Genomic DNA, 25,127 nt, shown 5'->3' on the forward strand with positions numbered 1-25,127 from the left:
ATCATATTTCTATGTTGGCACAGGAAAAAAATGGCATATGGTCAAAATATATCAATAGAAATATTCACTGTGTTTCCACATAGTCTTAAAAACCAAGAGGAAACCTTGGGGGTAAATACAGAAGAATGCAGCAGACATCAATGCAGAACATGTCTCCAACTCATAAATGTCCTTCTACCCCCAACTTCTAAAAACCGATGACTATAGCTGTACTCTACATAAACTGGCAGAAACCACACAGCTGATAAATGTTTATAGACTAGAACCATCTATGGAGGATGAACAGTGAATGAATTATACCACCCCCTAGACTAGTGGTTCCCAGCCTTCCTAATGCTGTGATCCTCGCGGTCTCCTCACTGTGGTGACCCACCCAACCATAATTATGTTATTTCATAACTAATTTTGCTGTTATGAATCTTAATGCACATATCTGATACACAGGATATCTAATATGTGACTCCTATGAAGGGGTCTTTTGACACCCAGGGGTTCTGTCCCATAGGATGAGAAGCATTGCACTAGAGTGTACCACTTATATTCTAATGAGCATTCATATTTTCTCACCTTAGCGCTGCTTCAGTAGGGATGAGACAATGCTAGGGACTGAGTTTGGGTTCCAGCACCCATGTCCTATGGTTCACAACTATCTGTAAGTACAGCTCCAGGATCTAACACCTCTGACCTCCTCAGGCACTGCACTTATGTGTATGTGGATAACACACACACACACACACAGATATATCTATATATCTATATCTATATATCTATGTATGTATGTACATATATGGAAACAATAAAAACACATAAGTAAAAATAATTAAAATACACAATAACCTAACTTTATGGAGTTGAGACGTTTATGATATAGCCATCGACTATAAAGTAAAATTCCATCTTTTAGCGAGTAGGGACATGGCCTTGTAGGTAAGAACTCTTTACAAACAAGCAAGAGGATACGAGTTCACATCCCCAGTGCCACAGAAAAGCCTGGCATGGCCACCTGTGCTGGTAACCTCTGCAATTGGGGAGTGGAGACAGAGGGACCTCGGGAGTTCACCTACTAGCCAGCCTAGCTGAAATGGTGAGTTTCGGGTTCAGCGAAAAATCTTTTGTCAGGAAATGAGGTTCACAGTCTTAGGAGGAGGAACCTGGCATCTTTGTACATGCTCATGGCTGGGCGCACACACCAGCAACACATGGCGTGCGCATGCCTGGGAGCACACATCAGCACACGCATGGCAGCCTCTGTCCACTCACTCTTGACAACCACCACAAACAGGAGCGGTCCCGAATAGTGCTGGCCATACTACAGAGTAGCAGCCTTCAAATGTCAACAGACTTCTTTCTTCCATTCTGGCCATACTGCTCATGAATTTCTAGACAGTCAGGTTACAATGTTGTAATTTTGCCCTTCCCAGAATAACCTGATCTTCTAACCTCAGTTTCTCAGGAAGCCCAACTTTCTGGTCTTGCTAATTATTCTCCAAGCGACTTCAGCTCTGCCCCAAACCCACAGAGTCTTCACAGAAGTTATCCAATGAGATGCTAAGAAACACACACTCAAGAGAAACACAACAAAACCCTACCATTTCAACAGAAACCATCCTTTTAGAAAACATTTTCAATATTATTTATTGTGTGTGCACGCATGCTTATGTGTATATCATGGCACACATGTGGGTGTCAAAGGACAGTTTGCAGGAATTGGTTCTCTCCTTCCTCCAAGTAGGCTGACAAATCCCACTGAGATCCTCAGATTGGTAGAAAGTCCCGTTTCCTGCTGAACAACATAGCCAGCCCGAAACTAACAATTAATTAGCCAAATTGTTTCGGTTCTTGCTTGTCACATGAAGGGAACACGTGGTCCACTGGCAGGAGGATGTCTTTTCTATTTAAAAATGTAATGGTTGGAACATTTTTTGGAGGTCATTAAGGCCACTGATTAATGTGTACATTTATTGCATCCATAGTTTTTAAAATTAAGCAATGGAACACGATTTAACTAATTATGACCCTGCGGTTTAGTAAAATCAAACATGGCAGAAAATTCATGCAAAGTTTCAAAAGCATAATTTATACACTTTTATACAAATAACTTGCAATATGAGTCTTAATATCTATGTGAGTTCAGGTGTGTGAGCACGTGTACACACATGCCTACATGTGCATGTGTGTGGAGCGCAGAAGACAACCTCAGGGGACAGACTCAGAGGCGTCACCCACCCCTTTCCACCCAGTCCCAGGGATCCCCCTGCCTCTGCTTCTCCAGCACAGGGGCTGCAAGCCACAGCCAGTATTTTCATGAATGTTCTGGGGCTTGAACTGAGGACCTCATACTTGCAAGTTAAGCACTTTACCGGATGAGTTATCTTGGCACTTAGAGAGCTTCCAGGCTAATCCAACTTTTCAATTAAAGAAAGGGACCGCACTAAGCAGCTCAAGGTCATGAAGCAGGCAATGGCCATGGCCTAATAAATCTCCCTTCTTCTGTTTATTGCTTCCAACAAGTCAAGCAAAGTCTGACATCTATAAAAGAAACCAGAGGAGCACAAATGCCCACTGAAGATTTAGATGACCTACTTCTCCCAAATTTATTGCACCAAATCAACTTCTCTAAATTCAAAGAGGAGTGGTATTTGTCACCTTCAGTATCACCACTTGCAAAAAAAAAAGGTTTTAAAAAGTCTATCATCCTTCATCCAGTGATGACGAAAGATAACCGGGAACGCACGCACAAATTTATTTTAAGGATGATCACAAAAGGAGCCCTTGCTGGGCTCAGAGGCACCCATCTTTAATCCCAGCTCTCAGGAAGCAGGGGCAGGATGGTCTACCTATCAAGGCCATTCAGGGCTACATAATGAGACCCTGTCTCCAAAAACAAGCACCCTTTATACACTCCTGGTGAGAACGCGAAGTAGGCCAGACACTGCAGAAACTGGCATCAAGTTTTCTCAAATGCTACAAGCAACCAACTATGTGACCTAGCTACGTTAAGTTTACCTGAAAGATAAGTCACCTACCTCTTAGGGACAGGACCACGGTCTGCCCAGCAATGTTCGCAACAGCTAAGGTGTGAAACCAACATAGGTGTCCCTCAACAGGAGAATGGAGCAAGAACAGGTGGCACATATGCAATGGACAGTACTTTTCATCCAGCCAGAGGAATGATTGACGGACATATTAGTTCATCGCCCAACCCTCATCAGAGATGCTTCTCTCTACAGCAGAGGGTGATGAATCCGAGACTCACAGCTAGGAAAAGAGCAGCGAACAAGAGGCTATGAAGTTCTCAGCTCTAAACCCCTTCCTCCCAAGGCTCCAGATCATCGCAGGAGATGGGGGTGGAAAGATCGAAGACCCAAGAGAGTAGGTATCTGCAGGAAAACAGCTTGCAGACATGGACTCACAGGAGCCCTGACTGTGTGAAAAACCGCCCCCCAAAAGGAGTGGCTTATGAGGGGGCGTGGCCTTCCTGAAGTATGGGTGGCATTGTTGGAGGAAGTATATCACTGTGGGGGCAGGCTTTGAGGTCACTTTTGCTCAAGCTTCACTGAGTGTGACACTCAGCCTACTTCCTGTTGCCTGCATATCAACATGTAACACCTCATTCTCCAGCACCATGCCTGTCTGCACACTGCCATGCTCCCCACCATGACAAAAATGGATTAAACCTTTGAAACTGTAAGCTACCACCTCAATTAAATGCTTTCCTTTATAAAAGTTGTGAAGGTCATAGTGTCACTTCAACACAAATGGAAACCCTAACTAAGACCAAGCCAGCCCAAATGCCAGCATAGACAGAAGAAGGGCACAAAGTTCTCCTCCCTAGCTGGGGAGATACTGGCAACTGAAGGCTGCTGAGAAAAGAGAGCAGTTTTATTTAGGAATTCGAACTCTGAGAGGCTCCTCATGCTCCAGGACATGGGTCTACACCTAGGCACAGTAAGTGGAGTCTCTGGGTTAAAAGCAGAGCACACAAAGGTGGGAAGGAAAACAAGGGCTGGAAGCAGGGAAGAAACTGGAGGCTAAGGGAAGGGGAAAGGTTTGATCAAACCACACTATATTTTTAAAAATTCCATTATATGCACGCAAGAAATTCTCAAGCAATAAAATGGAATGGCACGGTGTTTACAGGAAAGTAAACTAGAGGTAATCACATAACTAAATGAAGCCATTCTCAGGCAGACTACTCCTTACATTTGTGGCTCCCAGGCTTTGTGCAGACTCACAAAATTATATACATGCAGATGGCATGAAAGCAGAGACAAAAGTGTCCAGCGACAAAGAGAGCTAACAGGAGGGGGCAGGGAAGACAGAGAGATAGAGGGAGACATGCTTAAAGTACATTACACACTTGAAAATTAGCTTAAATGATCTGGTATAAAAACAGACATTTTTAGAATATTCGACCTTCTGTTCCTAGGAATAACGAAATATTGCAGTGGTCAAAGAACAAAACAAAGGACCAGTTGATGCTACATTTACAAGATGAAACAATACAATTTTAAAAATAAAGCCAAATACACTCGGCTAACACTGCACCTCAGTGTGTGTTTTTAAGCACAAAGAGGAGAAGCCAAAATATCGAGAGTGACTTCCCCATTACAAAAAAGAACTTCACAATTAAAAGCCATGAACAGACCCTGAAGGAGAGACTCCGTCTTTATGACTGAATACGCTCACTTGCTCACCCATAAATAAGGGTGATAAAACCTCTCAGGGCTGCGGTGAGAATTAAAAATGAAAACTACTGAAACAGTGCTTGATCTATGGCGGGGAGCTCAGCTTGTTTATCACAGATGCCATCAACAACAAAACCTGCAACAATTCTCCAAGAAAGCAATAAACGAAAGTCTGTCAGAATTCCCACACCGGAGGCTAGACGTGGCTACTAAAAGAAGTTGCTGCTCTTGCTGACACCAGAGTGTGGTTCCCAGCACCCATCTGGCAGCTCACAACCACCTCTAACTCCAGCTCAGGTGGTCTGATACCCTCCTCTGGCCTCTGCGGGCAGGGCATGCACATGGTATGCCTACATTTATGAAGGCAAAACACTTGGAAATATACAAAATGAATCAGGAGAGATTTTTAGAGGTTCTTATTTTATGTGTGAGTGTTTTGCCTGCATGTCGTATGTGCACGACACACATGACTGGTGTGCACAGAGGTCAGAAGAGAGAGTTAGGACCCTTGAACTGGGGTTATAGAAGGTTGTGAGCTGCCATGTCGGTGCTGGGAATCAAACCCAAACCCTCGGAAAACGAGAGCTCTGAACTGCTGGGCCATTTCTTCAGCCCCAAGATACATTTTTAAAGTTAAAAACCTCTAGTTTAATAGTTTGGTGCTTCACAGTAATATCTAGGTTAACTCTGCTTAGTTTTTTTATACATTAAACATTTTAAACAGAATGCCCCTCTTCAATTTCGAGTGGTTACTGGATAATATTATCTCCACTTGTTCCTTTCTCTACCATCCAGCTTTAAGCTCCGTTCTTCATGGCTGCATGCGATATTGCTGTATCTTGATTGGCAGTTTGTGTGCAGAGTTTTAATTTTCCTCCTCAAAAGTGAGTCTTGAAACAGAACTGCTATCTCCAATGGTATAAAATGTACTTGGCTCTCCTCCCAGACTAACCTGTCTGTGATGCAGGCACACACTGGCTGCTCAAAAATGCTCATTTCTCCCCCTTTTTTTCCACTGTGTACTCTAAAGGCCTTAACCGTTCTCTTATACCTGGATCTTATTTTTTGCTACAAGTACTTGTTGAAAATTTCTTGGCTCCGTTTATTCCATTTCAAAGACCTCGTTCTTCCCTGGCGAGACTGCACAGTGGTAACTCTTGCTGATAAGCCCGGCAACTTGAGTTCAATCGGCAGCACCCATGTGGTCAGAGGAGAGACCTGACTCCCACAGCTTGTCCTCTGCTCTCCAGACACGCATGCATATGTGTGTGCAGGCATGTAACCAGAGGCAACGTAACAGAGATTAACACCCCTCTTTCCCTTTAGATCCACTTCAGCAGCCCCCTCTCCACTTAAATGTCAGTGTTCCTATGTTTCTGCAAATTCTCCAAAAAGACTACGTACGAGTCTACTCTATCGGCTAAAATGGGGAGTCCTTGTCTGTTAGGACTCCATGATGAAACTTTGTTTTGTTTTGTTTCTCTGTCACACTGAAATATTTATGGATGGGGTGTTATGACATAGGACACACATCAAAATAATCAGGGGCCACGGACCAGAACGGTGCAGAGGCCACAAGAGCTTGAGCTAAGGAGCGGGCACACCAACACCCATTCTCCATTCTCCCCTCTCCGTCTAATTTTTTTTAACTACATTGTTTTGCTTCTTTAATCTTTAAAAGTAGATGTGATGATGAAAATAACGTCTATACAAACACTTCTACCAAGATCTTCAAGGCAGGTTATTCAATGATTATAAATAGAATGAGACCAAAACTAAGGCAAAGTCGAAACTGAAGTAAACCTCTACAGTTCTTAGAATCTCAGTGTGCTTGTCAGTAGCTCCCACAGATAAGAACAGACTCCAAGGCTTTTCCAAACCGTGCCTTTGGCATGCCATGCTGGCTCTCCAAGACAACCTCGGCATTTATATCCCGCACTCCAGGAGCACAGTCGCGTCTCTGTGTGTGCCCACATGAACACTTGATAAGTCATTTTACTATGTAGCAGTATTAAATAATCCAAATTCTCCTGTGCCTGAGTCCTATCTCAGTGTCAAGCTAGGCACTCGCAGTGCCACGGTTTGCAACAAAGAGCTTCATTTCTGCACAGACGCCTCTGAGCGAGGTCAGCACTTAAAAGGGGGTGGAGTGCACCTCCGAGGAAATATCACCTGACTTGTGTACAGGAAGCATTTGACCTCCCGAGTCAGGCAGCAAGGGTGAGGGAGAGACGATGGAGCCTTTCTAAGGACAAAGGGAGCAAGAGCTACACATCCCACAAGGGGATGGGAGGACAGGAACCAGAAGTTTCTCAGGCTCTTGACACAATTTAAAAAATATACTGCAAGCTTATTCACAGTTCTGTTTTCTTTAACAACCTAGTATACATGCACACATGCAGAGGAACCTGGAGTACGCTACAGTATACTGTGATCGCCTCTCTAGTACACATGTGTACACGTGGAGTTATCTGGAGCACCCTACAGTATACTGTGATCGCCTCTCTAGTACACATGTGTACACGCGGAGGTACCTGGAGCACCCTACAGTATACTGTGATCGCCTCTCTAGTACACATGTGTACACGCGGAGGTACCTGGAGCACCCTACAGTATACTGTGATCATCTCTGAATTATTTAAGGGGGGAAAAAGATACTTCCATCATTCTCCATGAAAATAATTGTCTTCAGCTGGCAAGGAGCAGGGGCTGAGTGTGTCCTCCCATTCCCCAAACCGTGGACAGGTTACAGCGGATGGGGCTCAAGGAGCAGGTGTTCAGACACACTCCTGAGAGAATGACCTCGAAGGCTTCCTTCCTGCTATAAAACCCTGTGGTTCTGAGCCGTGGCTGTGGCCTGAGCTCCTCTCAAGGGTGCGCACACCAGTTTGCTTCCCACCGACACTGGCAAAGTTGCTCTCCTATAAATAGTCGTACATGAAAGAAACATGTGTTGAATTCAACTGACAATATGCAAACTCCACGTGACTGCCAAGGTCTCACTGCTGAAATACCAGGGGCCTCCATGCTGCCAGGTACAGATCAATCACTCTGTATTATCTGAAAACTTATCAACAAGCTCTAAACTTCTTAGATATGTATTTTATGTATATGGATGTGATGCACATCCAGAAAAAAACACCCATAAAGCAAATGTGTGTTCATAAATGATATAAGAACAATTCATTCAACATTATTCTAAAGTTCACTCGAATTACTAGCGTTTAGTTTTGATGGTACTACTTTTTCTCTTGTTAGCTTAATGAAAATTAATTGTTTATGACTCTTTTTTAAAAGAAAATAAGCAAAACTATAGGCCCAATACAAAAGGAAAACAACAGCAAATTTCAGTCCAGCGGTGACCAGCGGCAGTCCCCAGCCAAGCAGTTCTTAGCTGCAGAGCTTCCTCTACTTTTTGTTTTAAACACAATAGCTTGTTCAAAAACAAACAGAATTCTCAATGGCATCGTAGCTGTTCCTGTATACATTAACTTTCAATACTTCATTATGGTTTAATTTACATAGGGGCAAAATCTATTTAAAGGCTTTGATTTTGATCCACAATCAAGTGTTTGATGAGAACAATGCGTAACTCCCTGTATTTTTATACTATAAAAACATGAACATAACACTTCCCACAATCTCCTGAAAATTACAATACAAACCCACCTTTCTATGACCTTGACATTTTAAATTAAATTACTTAGAAAATATCTAAAATATTACAAAAAATAAGGTTTCTAGTTTTCAGATGAAGATGTTTCTGCAGCATCCAAACGTTGTTTTCTATGAGGGACAATTTAAAAACCCAGCTCCAATTCCATCCGTCTCTAGATGTGAATTGCTATTAGCATGAGGCCTACCTTAAAGGAACAGAAACCTGCCAGGGGTGCTTCAGGAGGTCGAGGCAGGTGAATCTCTTATGAGTTCAAGGCCAGCCTGATCAACAGAGTGAGTTCCAGGACAGCTAAGGCTACGTATGGGGAGGGAGGGGGGAAAGAGATACGGTCTCAAAAACAAAGACTAAAGAAAAATAGAAACTTTGCATTGCAGAAAAGGAAAAACACAGGACTAATGTGGATGGAGAAGGAGGGTATCAAGGACTGTTAAAGGAAAAAGGTATCTTCGGGGCTGGACTGGGAACATAGCTCAGCTGGCAGATCACATGCCCGCATTCACAGAGCCCCCATTTGTTATCCCCAGGACCAAATAAGAAAGGTATGTTGTTGGTACTCACGTATAACCCTGTTGTAATAGAGGCTGCTTGTTCATTTCCCTACCACCCGGCAGCTCAGACCCAAAATAATCACACAGAAACTATATTATTTAAATCGCTGCTTGGCCCATTAGCTCTAGCTTCTTATTGGCTAAGTCTTACATCTTAACTTAACCCTGGTGGGGCTACATAGCTTCTCGCCGACTCTGCCTCCTTTCTCCCAGCATTTAGTTTAGTTTCCCCCCCCCCATCTAAATTCTGCCCTATCAACAGGCTAAGGCAGTTTCTTTATTCACCAATGGTATTCACACCACACAGATGGGAATCCCACATCATAATCCAGCACTTGAAAGGTGGAGACAACAGGCTCAGGAATCAAGATCATCCATGACCATATCAAGGTCAACCAGGCTGCATGAGATCCTGTCTTTTTTTTTCCTATTTTTTAAGGGCATCTCTAAACCAGCTATTGTCGTGGCATTTCCACCAGCCAGAAGCAGTGTCTCACGCCACCAGCTATCCTACAGAGCTCCTAGAATCTCCAATAATGGCATTTGAATAGTGGCACATGAGCCACCTTCAAGGGGTCTACAGACAAAACAGAAGACAGACATTCATGTTTCAGGTGCTCGGAAGTTATGAGTCCGTCGGAGTTACAGTCATGTACAAAACAGACAGGCTTCAGTTGGTATGGAGGAGGGGGCAGCCCTCCCTGCTCGAAAACAATTTATAACTCCAACTGCTTCCTGCTTCTAGGTAGAAAGCTAAGAAAGAGAGTAATTCCTTTTCTTCCTTTTAATATATTTGTATTAATTCCTTGAAAATTTCACAGATGCACACAATGCGCTTTCACTTCCCAGTCTTCCCCCAGCTCCTCCCAGGTCCATCTCCCATTCCAAGTGGAATTCCTCAAAAGCCTTTTAAGTTACATACTCAGTAAACAGCACTCACTGCCTCACTGGAGGTCTCCCCAGCACGGCTCCCGGGGTGCCTGGCCCTACAGCCAGATGCTATCGCGTGCCCCCAGTTACATAACAGCTCTTGGCTCTGCCCTCTGAAGTGGCTATCTGCTGCTGCCTCCTCCCCACATTCATGAAAGGAAGTATTGTGCTGGGTACCGATGGCCCAGCTGATGGTCCCTCCCTAGAAATGTGTAAAAGATAACAAGGAATTTATTCAGATCAGCATCCTCTATACAGAAAACAACACATTTCGAAGTTAGTAATAAAACATTCCAGATTGGTTTGGTCACTACAGATGACCATATAGAACAAACACACCACAGAGCTTGCTCCTCCTCTAACGGAGCACAACCAGCAGCCCCAAACAGGAGTCAGCAAGGCCCCTCCAACTCCACCCACAAACAGGCTCTCCACGGTGGTTAACTTTGGTCTAAGAAAACTACAAATATAGGAGGGGAGAATTCAGAGTTTGTTCGCTGCACCCCAAGAAATGACACCCTAGAAATTCCAACCAATTAAGAACCCATCAAGAACAACAAAACCAGCACCCATCACTGACAGCCAGTGACTAGGGAGGACTAGCTACAGCAGGTGCTTCACAGGAACGCCTGCATTGTAATCCAGCTAACCACAACCTGTGTTGAGGCTCAGCTTCACAGACAGGGGAACTGAGAGCACTGGTCAATGAACCCTGAAATACCGCACATCTGGTCCTCTTAACACAATAAGCTACTACACGGAGGCGCGTCCGATTAAGCATGCAAATACAACTGTGATTCCAATACATTTTTTTTATTGCTTGTATTGAGCTATATATTCTCCACTCCCCTCCCTTCCTACCCCCATGATTCCCACACTCCCAAATTACTAGAGATTTTGTCTTTTTCTACTTCCTTTGTAGATTAGGTCCAATACATCCTTATGTGATCTAAACTTCAGAACTCTCAAAAGAGGATCATTAAACATAATTAACACATAATTTCTACTAAATATTTCATGAAATGAATTCATCATAAGAAACTTAAAAAAACATATTGTGACCAACAAACCAAAGATCAATTTTATATTTCATATACTAACCCTAATCCTTTTTGGTGAGGCCTAATTATGCAAGTCCAGTAGTGAAGGGAAGTAACAGCCTCATTTCAGCCATGATTCTTAAAAATAATCTCCAGTCTAAAGCACAAACATCCTGAAGGAGACTAACGCTTTTAAACAGCGTCGCTAAGCACAGCTGCGCCCAGCTTTGAGGGTAGACCTGACAAGGACGTGAAGGACCAACCGCCATCCTGTGGTTTATATGAAAATCTCTCCTGAGCATCTGTGTGCCCCCTCCGCTTTACTCCAGCTCTGTTTTAAGAGCATACTTGGTCCTTGGCTCAGTGTCACAGAATTCAGAGTCATTGGAATAAGTACAGTCTTTGGACCAGCGTCACTATCTAGCCTATGGTGATCTTCTCTCTCGGGGTTTTAAGAGACCCAAAAATCACAGTAAGACAAAATTAAACATTTACTGGAAGACGAACTAGAGCAGTGGTTATCAGCTTCCTAATGATGCGACCCTTTAACACAGTTCCTGACATTCTGTAAAAGTTCTGGTACTTTTATGAACCGTAACGTAAATATCTGTGTTTCCCAATGGTCTCAGGTGACCTGTGAAAGGGCTGTTCAAGCCTCGCCCTCTGCAAAGGCACCAGGACCCATGGGTACAGAACCGCTGCATTGAAGTAATGCATGCAGGAAAAGGTGATGTTGTTAAAGCTTTCCAGAAACTAAGCACCAAGAACCGAAGGTGGCAAGGAAACCGCCCACCTGTCCATCAAGCCACGCCCTACACAGACGACATGCAAATATGGGTAGGATGGGGTCTGTAACCAGAGATGTGCCCTGATGGGCGTGGCTCACCACTTCTCAGACCCTTCTTAACCTCTTCATGGGAGAATGTTTCAAAACGGTGCAGATGTGCTGGCCGAAAAGACAGAAGCTGTCTTTTAACACGCCAGGCTTCAGAACGCATTGTGATTATATCAAAAACTAATTCTCATGTGGATCTAAAATGGGGAGGGGGAGACTTGGAGAGGGTCAAGAGAGGCAGAGGCATTTCTCCCACCTTGGCAGGCGCCTTCAGCAAGGCTGCCAGTTACATGATCCCCACGTGGAGGGCATGCAGTCTCTGACAACTTCACCTGCTAAGCTATTCACAGACCCATCAAACCAAGAGCGACACGGAATTTACTGGTTTTGTAGACTCTCCATAGATAACTTCTTTAGTACTCTCACTAAATATATTATTACTGGCAAACAGCAGCACAAGGTAATTTGTGTCTTACCTATGAATACCTAAGGTTTGGAAATTTTTTTTGAAAACTCTAAAATCCTATTCCCAGAAACTAAGTCTCAAATTCCTAATTTCAACTTAAGCAAGTTCATTTAAAAGTTCCATTGCAATATTTGACCTTAACATAAGCAAGGCACTAACGTTAATATTGTTGAAATATTTAAAAATTGCAATGTCTTTTAGGTAATTTGCTTTTTAAATGGATTTAAAAGAATTGTGCTTTTGGGCATGGTGGCACATGACTTTAATTCCAGCACTTTGGACGCAGAGGCAGGCAGATCTTTTGAGTTTGAGGCCAGCCTGGTCTACAGAGTGAGTTCTAGGACAGATAGGGCTACACAGAGAAACCCTGTCTTGAAAATAAATAAAATAAAATAAAAAAAAGTTTATATTCTCCCACATTTCAGATCCCCCAAAATAAGTCCCATATGGTAAAGATCCAAAATTTCATTATATAAAAATACTAAAAAAACAAAAAGCAGTTCTTTAATTCAATAGTTGGGTCAAAGACATGAAAAGATTAATATCTGAAAATTCTTCTATAAAATAAATCAGCAATTATCGTCCTCAACAAAAACCCATTTCCGTTATGATTTCAGAACAGTGGTGTTCCCTGACAAAGCTGTGCACAGTGGCAGTTACAGAACACTAAGACACAACAACTCAACAGACGCGACAGAAAAGCCTGACTTGCCTTTTTTTTTTTTGGTTTTTCGAGACAGGGTTTCTCGTGTAAAGGAAGAAAGGGAGAGAGAAGAAACCCAGAAGGATTTGTCTGTAATAATAAAGTCATCTTACAGACTGTCTCTAATGAGCAAGCACACCATCTCACAAATGAAACACGTTGACCAGCCCTGGTGTACAAACAATACCCGTGTGAGCATTAGGTAAACCAACCCTGTCAATAAGCAAACGATCACTTCTATTCAAGACATCAGCCAGAAGGACAACCCTTCACATGATGTATGAGGAGGTGCACAGGTACCTTTAAATATACTCCACGGTCACAACCTTAGTGGCCATTCTCTGCCAGCGTGAAAACTGCACCTTAGGGTGTCCTAACTACCCTTTCCTCCAAGTTCCCAGGATGCTGCTGCTGCTGCAGGAACACACTTCTGTCAAATCAGTGTGGAGAGTCGAGCGCTGAAGGGTAAAGATGGCTTCAAAAGGCAAGTCAGAAGCCGGGCGATGGTGGTGCACGCCTTTAATCCCAGCACTCGGGAGGCAGAGGCAGGCGGATCTCTGTGAGTTCGAGACCAGCCTGGTCTACAGAGCTAGTTCCAGGATAGGCTCCAAAGCCACAGAGAAACCCTGTCTCGAAAAACCAAAAAAAAAAAAAAAAAAAAAAAAAAAAAGGCAAGTCAGGCTTTTCTGCGGAATAAGGTCACTCACTTCTGGATGGTTCTGGTCAAGGTGCCTGAAGCACTGTATCTGACAATCTGACACCTGTCTCTTCTTAGAGATCCCCTGACTCAGCCTCCTAATCTCACACAACTCAACAAAATTCTCTTCAGTCCCATGAGCTCTAAAATGAAGAACATACAGTTCTTTCCACTGAACCCAGGAGTATTCCTAATATAATAAAGACTACGGTGAGTCTTGGAGTTGCCATTAGCAATAAAGGAAAACAGGATATGTAGGTCAAGACTAAATCTCACTGACAGGCTCTTAAACGGATTAAGGGAAGTTAGGTGTAAGCCTTCAGGAAACAGGAAAAAACAGGGTAGAAGTGTGTGGGCAGATGTGTCATGATGGAAAACCAGGCTGAGGAGAAGCTGAGGAGGGAAAACATGACTGGCTTGGTTGCCCACAAGAAGGGAGCCTCAAGAATCTAAAAGACATAATACCTCATCCCCAGGTAAGACAACACTCCTCCCCAGGGAGGGGCTACCGGGCTTGCTGAGAATGTAAGTATTAGATAAACTGATCAGGTTGTCAGGGTCTCATGGAGGGCACCCTGGCCTTGAATGCCTGGCCCTCAAGCGCTGGGATTAATAAGAGATAAACACTACTACACCCTGTTGATGTGTTGCTAGGCATCGAGCCCAGGACACGTGCATGCCAGGCAAGCCCTCTACCAATGGGCTACAGCCCCAGCCATTAAATGATCTGCCATTTCTAAGTTGTTTCTTGAAGCCGACTGGATGGTAAAGGACTAAAACGGGGTGGAACTTTTTTTTTTTAAATCTGACTAGCCTATAGAGTTCTTTTAGAGACCACAGACATAAGATAACAAGGAATAAGTTTAGCCCTGGAGCAGAACTAAGAATTGTTTACGATTGAACTAACAGGCACCATCACTTCTGTGTATGCTACCACTGTCTTCGTATAGCTGCTGGCCTACCTCTCTGCGCTCGGCGTCCCATGATGGCCCGAGTGGCTTCAGGGACAGTGTGATTTTTCTCCACTATATTCTATTTTCACTTATTTTTAAGACAAAAAAAAAATCAATGTGTATTATAATCTCAAAAGTCAACTTAATGAGATCTAGAATCACCTGGCAGGTGAGAGGCCTGTGGGGGATCATCTTGATTAGGGTCATTAAAGAGGGGCGCCCCACTCTTGTGGTATGGGATCTTAAACTGTGTAAGAGAAAATGAGGGAGAGGGACAGAGACAGAGAGAGAAGAGAGTAAGCACGGGCCTCGGGCACAATGTGACCAGCTGTTTTAAGCTTTTGCTGCCTCGACATCCCCTCTATAATGGACTGTATCTTCAACTGTGAACCCACACGAACCCTTCCCTCCTTCATTTCCCAGGATGTCTGGGTTACTTTTCTCCTCGGTGCTATGGCAAACGTCGTGAGAGAAGTAAGGCATTCAGTCCATTCTCAGTGGGAGCTGACAGGCATGCCTTCCTGGCATTTTTATAGCTAGGGAAATTGGGAGGGGGTGCTGTGGGACAATGGTCTTGTACTCTGTGAAGTTTTGTCACTTGTGCTGGTTTAATAAAATGCTGATTGGCCAATAGCCAGGCAGGAAGTGTAGGCGGGGTGACCAGAACTGGAGAATTCTGGGAAGAGGAAAGGCTGAGTCTACAGTTGTCACCCAGACACAAAGGACACAAGATGAGAAGGCCTCACTAATAAAAGGTACCAAGCCATGTGACTAACACAGACAAGAATTATGGGTTAATTTAAGATTTAGGAATTACTTAATAGGAAAGCCTGAGCTAATAGGTTAACCAGTTTATAATTAATGTAGGCCTCTGTGTATTTCTTTGGGACTGAACATCTGTGGGACCAGGAGGGACATAAACCTCTGTCAGCATGGGGGGATATCGGCACTCAGGAAATGAGTAGGGTGTTCTGGTACTCAGGAAATGGGGAGATGGGTGCTGATAATCGGGAAGTGGGGAAGGGTGCTGGTGATCAGGAAATGGGGAGAGAGGATGCTGGTACTCAGCTCACTTTCTCCTTTTCTTCCTTTTTATTCAGTCTTGGTCTTTGGCACATGAGATAGTGGCTCTGGTGAGTCTCCTCTCCTGCATTAACCCTACCCGGAAACACACTCAGACACTCAAGATGTGTGACATCCTTGATTTTAAATCCAGTCAAGCTAGGGTCTAGGTAGGCAGCCCAGGCTGTCTTCAGACTGCATTCTCCCTTCGCTAGTCTTGGGCCTCAGTTTCTCGGGGGAGGAATTTTTTTTTTCTTTGAACAAAGCAAATGAGGCGACTCCTTCAAGCCAGCCAGGTGCCGTACATCTGCATCAAGATCCACTGTGACTCAGCATCCTTCCCTACTGTTTCCGGTGTCTACAAAATGCCACCAGGACTTTTTTCATCATCAGGTCAAGCCTTGCGATCTCTCAAATCTCAGTTTAAATGATCATCAAGTTGCAACCCATAACCTCTCCAATTTAATAATGCCCAGGCCCTTGAATTCTCTCTTGACACGTTAACCACACATTTAGACCCGCGTTTAATATGGATTCCCCAAGGAGACCACTGCCCAAAGGCAGGGATTATGACTAACCACCTACTGCCAAGCCACAGGACTTCAGACTCTGGCAGGTATTACTTACTGCATTCATTTTAAATAAAGCCGCAAAGGGCCTTCTCTTTCTCAACTAGGAAGATAGCCACCACACCAACAGCTGATAAAGGGGATGCTGGAATACTGGTTCCATGGATAAAGTCAAATTCTATCTGGGGAATGTTTGAAGAAATAGTTGGAGTCTGGGCTACATAAGGGGAACTATCAAACATCAAATGATCAGAAAAATAAGTGGTCTCCCCAATGGAGAAGGGATAAAAAAAAAATGAAGCAGGCAGGAAGTGGATTAGAGAATATCTCTGCTGTTAGGAGGAAACAAAGGGTTGGTATTCCTTATAATAAAAGAGCTTATTTAAAAAAAAAACAAAAAACACTAGAAACCCAAAAAGGGGGAGGGGCTAAGGGAGTGGACAGTTAAAAGGCAGAAATGCAACTTTACAATGCAAAAACCAATCTCGTTCAAGAGGAGGAAGGTGGAAATTAACTTAGTAGGACCCCCCCAAAGGTTTGCAAACGTATTTTATGACATAGTCGGGTATACCCAAACACCCACTGATGAGAACACTAAGTCATAACTCTCGGGCTGTATCTCGAAGTAGCTAATAAACCTGCACATTCACTTAGCCTCTGACTGCACAAACCCACTTCTAAGCACTGCCTGAAGTATGAAACAGTGAAATTAAAAGCAGCACGCGCGTGCTCACCGCAGTGTACTTCATATTAGCAAAAGGTTAGGAACAACCCAATTCTGATACGTTCAATGAGGTCTTCTGTAGCTGTAGAAAAGATAGCCAACAAACTGGTAAAGAAGAGTGATTTTCAGACTGTATCAAAGAAAGGAAGGTATATGGTACACTCAGTTTATATTAAAAAGAGAGAGAAGAACATAACCTGTGTTAAGTGTTTTATCTTATTTATTTTGTGACCGAGGCCAGAAGAGGGCCTTGGATGCCCTGGAACTGGAGTTACAGGTTGTGGGCTAACTGCCACGGGTTCTGGGAGCTGAACTGAAATCCCCTGAAAGAGCAGCAAGTGTTCCTAACTGCTCAGTCCTCTCTCCAGCCCCACATGTTTATGCTTAAACAAATCAACTGAAATTTTTTAATGGTTTTCTTAAAAGAGTAAAAAATAGGAAGTAACTCCTTTCAATATACCTTGTTTTGTGGGTGTTGTCTTTGGAGCCACAAAACTATTATAGATGACTGCAAAATAACATCTTATAAGTTATTGTGTTTCTAAATAAGTATAGCCAGTTGCTAGCTTAACTACACAGAGGATTATTATGGTATGTCTGAGAGGCATGCCAATGGCTCCCACCTCCTGATATTCACACCCATACACAAGCCCTCCTCTTCAGCATGGAGTGGGTTTGGAGACTTTCCTGGGAAAACAGAGTGCCGCAGAATGCCAGTGTTCACAGCAAAGCAGCCCATCAGCAACAAAAAGGCAACAACTCCGTCTCTGGAGTGTGTTTCTTTCTAAAATGTGGGGTTCCAGCATAATGTATCCATTTGGCCTTTTAAAAAAAAAATGATGGCCTGGTCTACAGAGCCAGCTCCAGGACAGTCAGGGCTATGCAGAGAAACCCTGTCCGAAAAACAAAAATCAAAACCATGATATTCTGATGCAAAAAAACATGCTGAGTGAAATAAGCCAGCCATAGACAGTGAAAGGCTGGTATGACTCCACACAGGAGGCCGTCAGACCCTGAACAGAAAGCAGCGCCATGGGGATGGGCAAATGGAGAGTTACGCCGAATGCGTACTGTGAATCCATTCAATTCAACCAGCTCAACTGAGGGACAGGAAAAGGTTCTGAGGATGGAACAGGGCGATAAATGAGCAACAGTAAGAAATGTGTCTTATGCCACTGAACACGTAAATACACTAAAGAGAAAGAAACAAAATTCTGACCAACAGCCAGGAAGGATTTAAATCCTGCCAAAAGTCACAAGGGTGAGCTGGGATGCACCACAGAAGTTTCTGTGACCCCCCCCCACACACACCAGTTGAAATGGCTGTGGCCCCAGAAAATAGCACCATGGCGGTTTATGAGACGCTCTGGCTAGAAGCACTCAACCAAGCTGCACCCCAAAGAAACAGAATGACACCAACTGTCAGAGAATGATGTTCACTGGGGTAAACTGGGACATTAGGGAAGATTCGGTTACACAGCAACCGATAACTAACGCACCCGATACTTTTGCTAAGCATTCTTCAGGGCATGTGCCCTATGTCTAGAAACATTCACCAATTCCACCCCAGAGGACATGTGAGACAGAGTAAATAAAACATATAATGCCTACAAAAAACATGCAAAAGAATCCAGGGCAGCTCGACTCCATTGGCTGGAGAAAGGACAAACGGTGGCATTTCACACAATCAAACAGTAAACATGGATAAAAGAATTGTCATTCTGCACAACAGAGGGGAATCCCACAGACTCGTCAATCAATGGGGGGCTTCACAGACACCTGCGATGTTTGTTTGTTTCTCTGTATTTGGTTGGTTCGTCTCCCATTGTAGCTATGTGTTCTGCTCAATCCTCCTCCTCTGCCCTTTCTGTCCACAGATACGCTCTGAGTAAACCTCGCATATGAAAAGCCACACGCAGGGCCATGCACTAAAAGCAGCTGACATCACACCCCACTCTAAAGATGTTCGTGGATGTTTCTGCATGAATTCCAATCACCAGGACTGGAAGAAATCATGGAGAACCAAAAGCCAATCAAGTACACACCCCAGGTTCGTGTGTCTGTTACTCTGGACTGTCCGAGCGATTACACTGAGTCTACAAGGAAACTAATAAGATATTTTTAAGATCTGGGAATGGTGCAGGGAGGGCAGAGTCAATTGACTTGGCTAGCAACTGAGGGGGCAAGGCCTGCGCAGAGCGTGAGGAGTAATGCCCAGTAAGCTGGGAACCCCAGCAGAAGAAGAGAAAGAGGAAGCGTTTACTACCCGGTCCTCTCCCTCTACTTCCCAGTCACTTCCATTTGCCATACCTTTCTACCATCACGGTGCTGCTACCGGCAGAAAAGCCCCAGAGCCATCTGACCACAGCCTGATGCCTCTGAAACACAAGTCCAAAGAAATCTCTACTCTCTTTAGGTTAACTGGCTCAAATATTTTGTCATAGCAATGACAAACGACCAGTGCAATTATTTTTATATGTATCATTCACTAATATTAGGTATTATGTTATAGCAGTAAGGCAGTACAGAAAGACTGTTTTAAAGCCTGTTACTGCTACTTTTAGATGTAGTTTAGAAGAAATTACCAAAAATAACTATGGCAGATATAAAAAGAGAGAGACTAGGAAAGGCAGACCAAAGAGCAACCATCTCATGGTTCCCAGCATCCTCTGAAGGGGCAGGCACCAGCCTGACAACCCCTGTTCTGTCCGCAGGACCCACATGAAAGGAGGACATAACCGACTTCCACCATTCTGGTGTGTGTAGGACCCAGCAGGACAAGCTCAACAGAGGCCTGGGTCTCAGTAGTTTTCCCTAAGGCAATACCTGGTTACAAGAAGACCACAAACTCAGCCTACCCAGGCACCACCCAGGAACAGACCATCCAAAGGAAATTCCTAACATTCCAATCGTTGTAGACAGGCTCACCTGCCAGCACACACCCATTGCTTTTCACCAAGACACCCCTAGACAAATGTCAGCCAATCAGGGGTCCTGAATCTTAGAAATCTCTCACCCCTACCTTTGCTACTACAAAAACCCAACCCTAACTGAGCTCAGGGCTCTCCAATTATTTCAATACGTTAGACACAGGGAGAGACGAAGTTTGGAGTTTGCAAACTTGTATAATAAAGGCTGCTTGCTTTTACAAACAGGATCAGTCTCCTAGTTGGTTTTGGAGGGACTCCGTGATCTGGGCATAACACATGTACTCAACCGCATGCAAAATAAACAAACTTCAATTTTTTTTTAAAGTACACATCCTTACCACTTAGAAATGGATGTTGAGGCACAGGGTTTGTAGAAAAGACACCAGACTTGGAAAGGATCCATCTAGAAGCTTTTTCAACCTGGAGCTTGTACTTTACAGGCACTGAAGTAGGCACGCTGGGAAGCTGCAGCGGTGACTCTCCATGGGTGAAGCAGAGTGCAGAATGTCGAAGGCTGGAAGACAGGAACGGGAATGGGTTAGTCCTAACAGCCAGGACTAAACCAAAAGTTCATGGCACTTCAGTTAGCAGCTGCCGTGGGACACGCTGCTGAGAAAATAAGTATCCCAACTGACAACTTGGTCAAGAACGTGCTTGCAAAAAATAAATAAATACATAAAGAAACTGGGCGGTGGTGGCACACACCTTTAATCCCAGCAGGCGGGAGGCAGAGGCAGGAGGGAGGATCTCTGTGAGTCTGAGGCCAGCTGGTCTACAGAGTGAGTTCCAGGACAGCCAGGGCTGTTAAACAGAGAAACCCTGTTGCAAAAACAAAAACAAAAACAAAAACAAAAACAAAAACAAAAAACAAAAAAAAACAACTCAGGGTTAGGAATGTTGCTTAGTGGTAGAGCACCTAGCTGGCATAAGGGGAAAAGCATCTCAAGGCTGGGCAGCAGTGGTGGTGCGCACCTTCAAATCCCAGCTCTCCGGAGGGAGAGGCGAGCAGCTCCCTATGAGTTCCAGGCCAGTCTAATCCCCACAGCCAGTTCCAGGTCAGCCAGGGCCTGTCAACAAACAGTATTTCAGCTCTCTATCTGGAGACACAGGACAATGCAAATTAACCTTCAAGGGCTCTAACTTAAACGGTTCTTTTCCGCCGCTACCGTCTTCTCAAGTATGTTACAATTTAAAGGAAATGCCAGTCATGGCTACTTATTTCTTGAGGAAACGGGGTCAGAATAGTGTTTCTTTGGCTTAGAGACACAGACAGCGTCTGGGAACTTGGGACCTTTCTTCCTACACAGGGGCCCTGAGGGCACAGGTGCTCCCAGATGCTGGGAGTGGTGCCCTCCACTCACAGGGTCTACAATTAACCAGTGACCTCGGAAATGCCACCCTCCACTTACAACTGCGCAGCAGAGAGACAGCTGGATAGCAAGATTAGTATGGGATCGTTTGTAAAAGTAAAGCAGAAAACACAGAAGGATGTGTGAAAAGAGAGGGGGTTATGCATTCCACACAGCTGCAAAACACAGATGCACTGTGAACAGCCATGAGAAGACCACCTGGCTACATGAAACTGGCAAGCAACAGAACACTGTGTTGGATTCTGTATTTAAGAAAATAGCATGTTAAGCTGGGTGTGGTAGCGCATGCCTGTAATTCTAGCATGTAGGGGTGGAGACAGGAGGACCCGGGCATTCTATACAGTGCATCAGATGCCAGCTTAGGCTGCAGGAGACCGTGTCTCAAGTGGAGCTGGTGGTCTCAACAGCACTTAAGTTACATCAGAAGAGGGTCAAAGGATCACCAGAAGAGGACGGTAAGGGGCAAAGGGCTGTCTTATCGTTTGACTTCTGAAACGTGTGTTTCCAACAAAATTCAACTCCAAACAACTTCTCAAAATGAGCTGATTCCTCCAGACTCATAAAGTCACGCACCTCAGGGTCGCCTTTCTGGGGGGAAAAAATGGCTACTTCCCTCCTTGTCCCTCAGGAGGACCCCGGAATCCAACACACTCTGAGTGCCAACTGGATACTGGCACTCCATGCAGCAGTGAGCGGGGCCGCAAACTCTCTTCTGGGCACCATGAAGCTCCCCTGTGGTCCAGGAAGGTACCAAGCCACATTGCTGAGACTGACGAGAAACACAGCCGCTTGTGAACGGGCTCTCTAACATGTTCACAGCACTGACTTGACTCGAGAACTCAAACGCCTACAAAGTTCTACATGCAAATGCTGCTTGTGTTATTTCCAAAACAAACAAAAAACACAAAAAGGTATCTGAAGTGGGGAAAAGTATAAATTATGGTCTACTGGAAGATGCAGCGTACAGTGCACTTAACCTAGAGCTTGTAACTGAATATGATGGATTAACCACAAATCCTTTTAGTGGGGTTGTTGTTTTATTAGTTCTTTGAGAATTTTGTACAATGTGTTATCTCCCTCCTAACTCTTCCCAGATTCATCCTCATTTCCCCAAATCCCTACCTTTGTGTCTTTTTTTTTCTTAAACTTGTCAAGACCAATTTGTGTTGCCCAAATATTTTTCATTGTGTGCCTTCCACTGGAGTGCGGTTGACCTACCAGACAGAAATCTGCCTTTTTCTCTCCCAGAAGCTAAGGACGGGATTTCCGTCCCAACTCTATGGCGGGACTTGGCCTGGCTCAGGCTTTCACATATCTTGTGGACGCTGTCACAACGGCTATGAGTCCCTATGTGCAGCTGCCTGCTGTGTCCGGAAGCTGTAGCTTCCCTGTACTCACCCTCCGCCTCGGGCTATTACTCTACTCCTCTTTCACCACGATCCCTGAGCCCTGGGAGGAAGTATCCGTGTATCCGCGTGTCCGTTCCCTTTAGGGCTGAGCGTTCTGCATTCTGCTGTTTCTGGTGACTTAGCAAATTGTGGTTCTCTGTGTTAATCACTATCTACTGCCAATAGATGCGTCTCTGTTTTTACTCTGTCCCTGAGCCGCTCTGATAGAGTATAAAATTTCTAAACAAAAAAATAAATAAATAACCCAAAGATTTTAAAAAAGAACGGGATGAATGAAAGAGGCAACCTTTGGGCTGGAGAGATGGCTCAGTGCTAAGAGCACTGGTTGCTCTCCCAGTGGACCTGGGTCCAATTCCCAGCACCACATGTGGCTCACATCTATCTATAACTTCAGTTCTGGGGATTCTGACACCCACACACAGACATACATGCAGCCAAAACACAAACATAAAATAAAAATAAACTAATAAAAAAGAAGCTCCTCAATAAGAAAAGAAAAAAAGAGGCAATCTTTAGTAAGATAAATTTAATGTAGTTTCAAAAACAATATGCAGAAATGTTACTAAGCAAAAAAATAAAACTAAAATTTAAAAATTGGTGTATTCACTAATATACATAGTGCGTTACAGTAGACATGTAATAGACATATAAAGTGCATGTATATTCAATATATACAAATATATTCAACATATATAGTAGACATTTGATGTTTGTTGAATTGTTACTAGTAGCAAGGGTTCTTCTGAGGGAAATCACGGATATACAATGCCAAAATAAGTTTAAAATATGAAAGGAAAATACTTTTATTTCTAGCCAGTGGCGATGTTTCACTTATGATCAGCTGATCTGGTCTGTCACCTGGGTACCCTGTCCCTTTAAGACACAAGCCACGCCCCCTCCCAGCCCCTCCCCTCCCTCCGATGGAAGCAGATGCCCTGCTTCCTTCCTGCTGCCTGTGGTCTGCTCTCTGTGTCTTTCCATCTTCCCATCTCTCTCCCTCTCCCCATCCCTTGACTCCTTCCCTTCATAACCCACTGGATAAACTCTAGACTTACTCTGCATGATGTATCTGTCTGTCTCTCACCGGCCGCGGTCCCCCACCCACCAAGGTGATCCCCCCTCCCCAGGCCTGGGATCACCAGCCACTACCCCACGTGGGACCACAGCCCCTCATGGGGCTGGCCTTCCCACCTTATGTCTTTAAAAAAGAATAACAGTTTCTCTTCCATTTTTCTCCAAACAGTTGTTGTTATGATGATGAACAGAAAATCCACTCTTCGATGTAAGAAGGAAGGTGCTAGGATGGACGTCTGTGCCGCTCCCAAATTCACATTCTGATCCACTAACTCAGTAGAGGACAGACTTTCAGGGGAGCCAGGTCATGAGGGTGGGGTCCCCGGAGTGGCAATGCTACTGTCTCTAAAGACACAGGAGAGCTTGCTTCCTTTATCTACCAAACCAGGAAGTGGGCTCTCTCCAGATACCAGATCTGCCTTGACCATAGGCTTCTCCACCCCCAGGGCTTGACTCAGGAATATATGGCATTCCACTGCCACATTACGTGCCAACTAAGGCTGATGGCACTAGGCAACAAGAACATGGCTAAAATCCTCACATACCACTAGTGGGAACAAAAAGTCAAAAGAGCAATTCCAGAGAAATCTATATGATCTCCAAAGGATAAACACCACCCAGGAATTCCACTAGTGGGGTTACAAACACAAAATGAAAATATATACCCCCACAAAATGCATGGTCATCATACCCTTTTATGCAATTGCCAAGGGTGGAAATAACCCAAACGTTACCTACTAATGAATGGTCAACTGAGGTTTGGGTACCTGCTGAAGTATTACCCTACCACAGGAAGAAACAATGTACTGATATGTGTTACACAATGGATGGTCTGTAAATATACTAACTGAAACAAGCTGATGTCCAGAGCAGACAGATATACACACAGAGAAAAATAGATGAGCAGGCACCTAGGAACCGAAGCAAAAGGGGGATGATGAAAACACAATAATCAGCTGTGGAGATGCAACTGTCTGTGAGTTCACAGTAGCCGCAAGTTGTAGACTTTAAGTTGGTAATTCATAGTGGTATGGGAACTGTTATCTCAACAAAACTGGTTCTCTCTTAAAAATAACTATACTCAAACTTATTTATCAATAACTCAGTATCTACCCCATCATTTGCTATCTTGCTCCTTTATAGCCTGGGAAAGTCTTGGGTCTAAACGTAACACCAGAATCCTGCCAGCCATAAGAGCAAGGAGAGCCAAGGCTTCTGGATTTCAGCCTCCTGAAAGGCTACTGGAGTCAGAGGGTCCAATGCATTTTTCTCCTAAGAGAACTACATGCCAGCCAGGAAGAAAATTTGTCCTATAATCTGCTCAGGTCAGTGTCTTTATTCTAATTATGTAATTTAGTCAAGTATTACACATCAAGAATGAGAGTGAAAAGAAAATGTTTTGTCTCTAAAAATGAACTTTTATGACCTAAAGGAAATCACTCTAAAACAC

General features: G+C 44.1%; 1 protein-coding gene across 3 annotated transcripts in view; it reads right to left on the reverse strand.

Moving 5' to 3' along the window:
• Fryl (FRY like transcription coactivator) overlaps positions 1–25,127 on the reverse strand; it is a 226,111-nt gene that overhangs the window by 169,407 nt on the left and 31,577 nt on the right. For all 3 annotated transcript variants that reach the window (XM_057771108.1, XM_057771109.1, XM_057771106.1), the window contains exon 2: positions 20,163–20,338. The gene's annotated coding sequence lies outside the window, so the exon portion shown is untranslated. The remainder of the gene's footprint in view (positions 1–20,162; positions 20,339–25,127) is intronic.

This window comes from Chionomys nivalis, chromosome 6 (genome assembly GCF_950005125.1).
Source record: "Chionomys nivalis chromosome 6, mChiNiv1.1, whole genome shotgun sequence".
NCBI lineage: Eukaryota > Metazoa > Chordata > Mammalia > Rodentia > Cricetidae > Chionomys > Chionomys nivalis.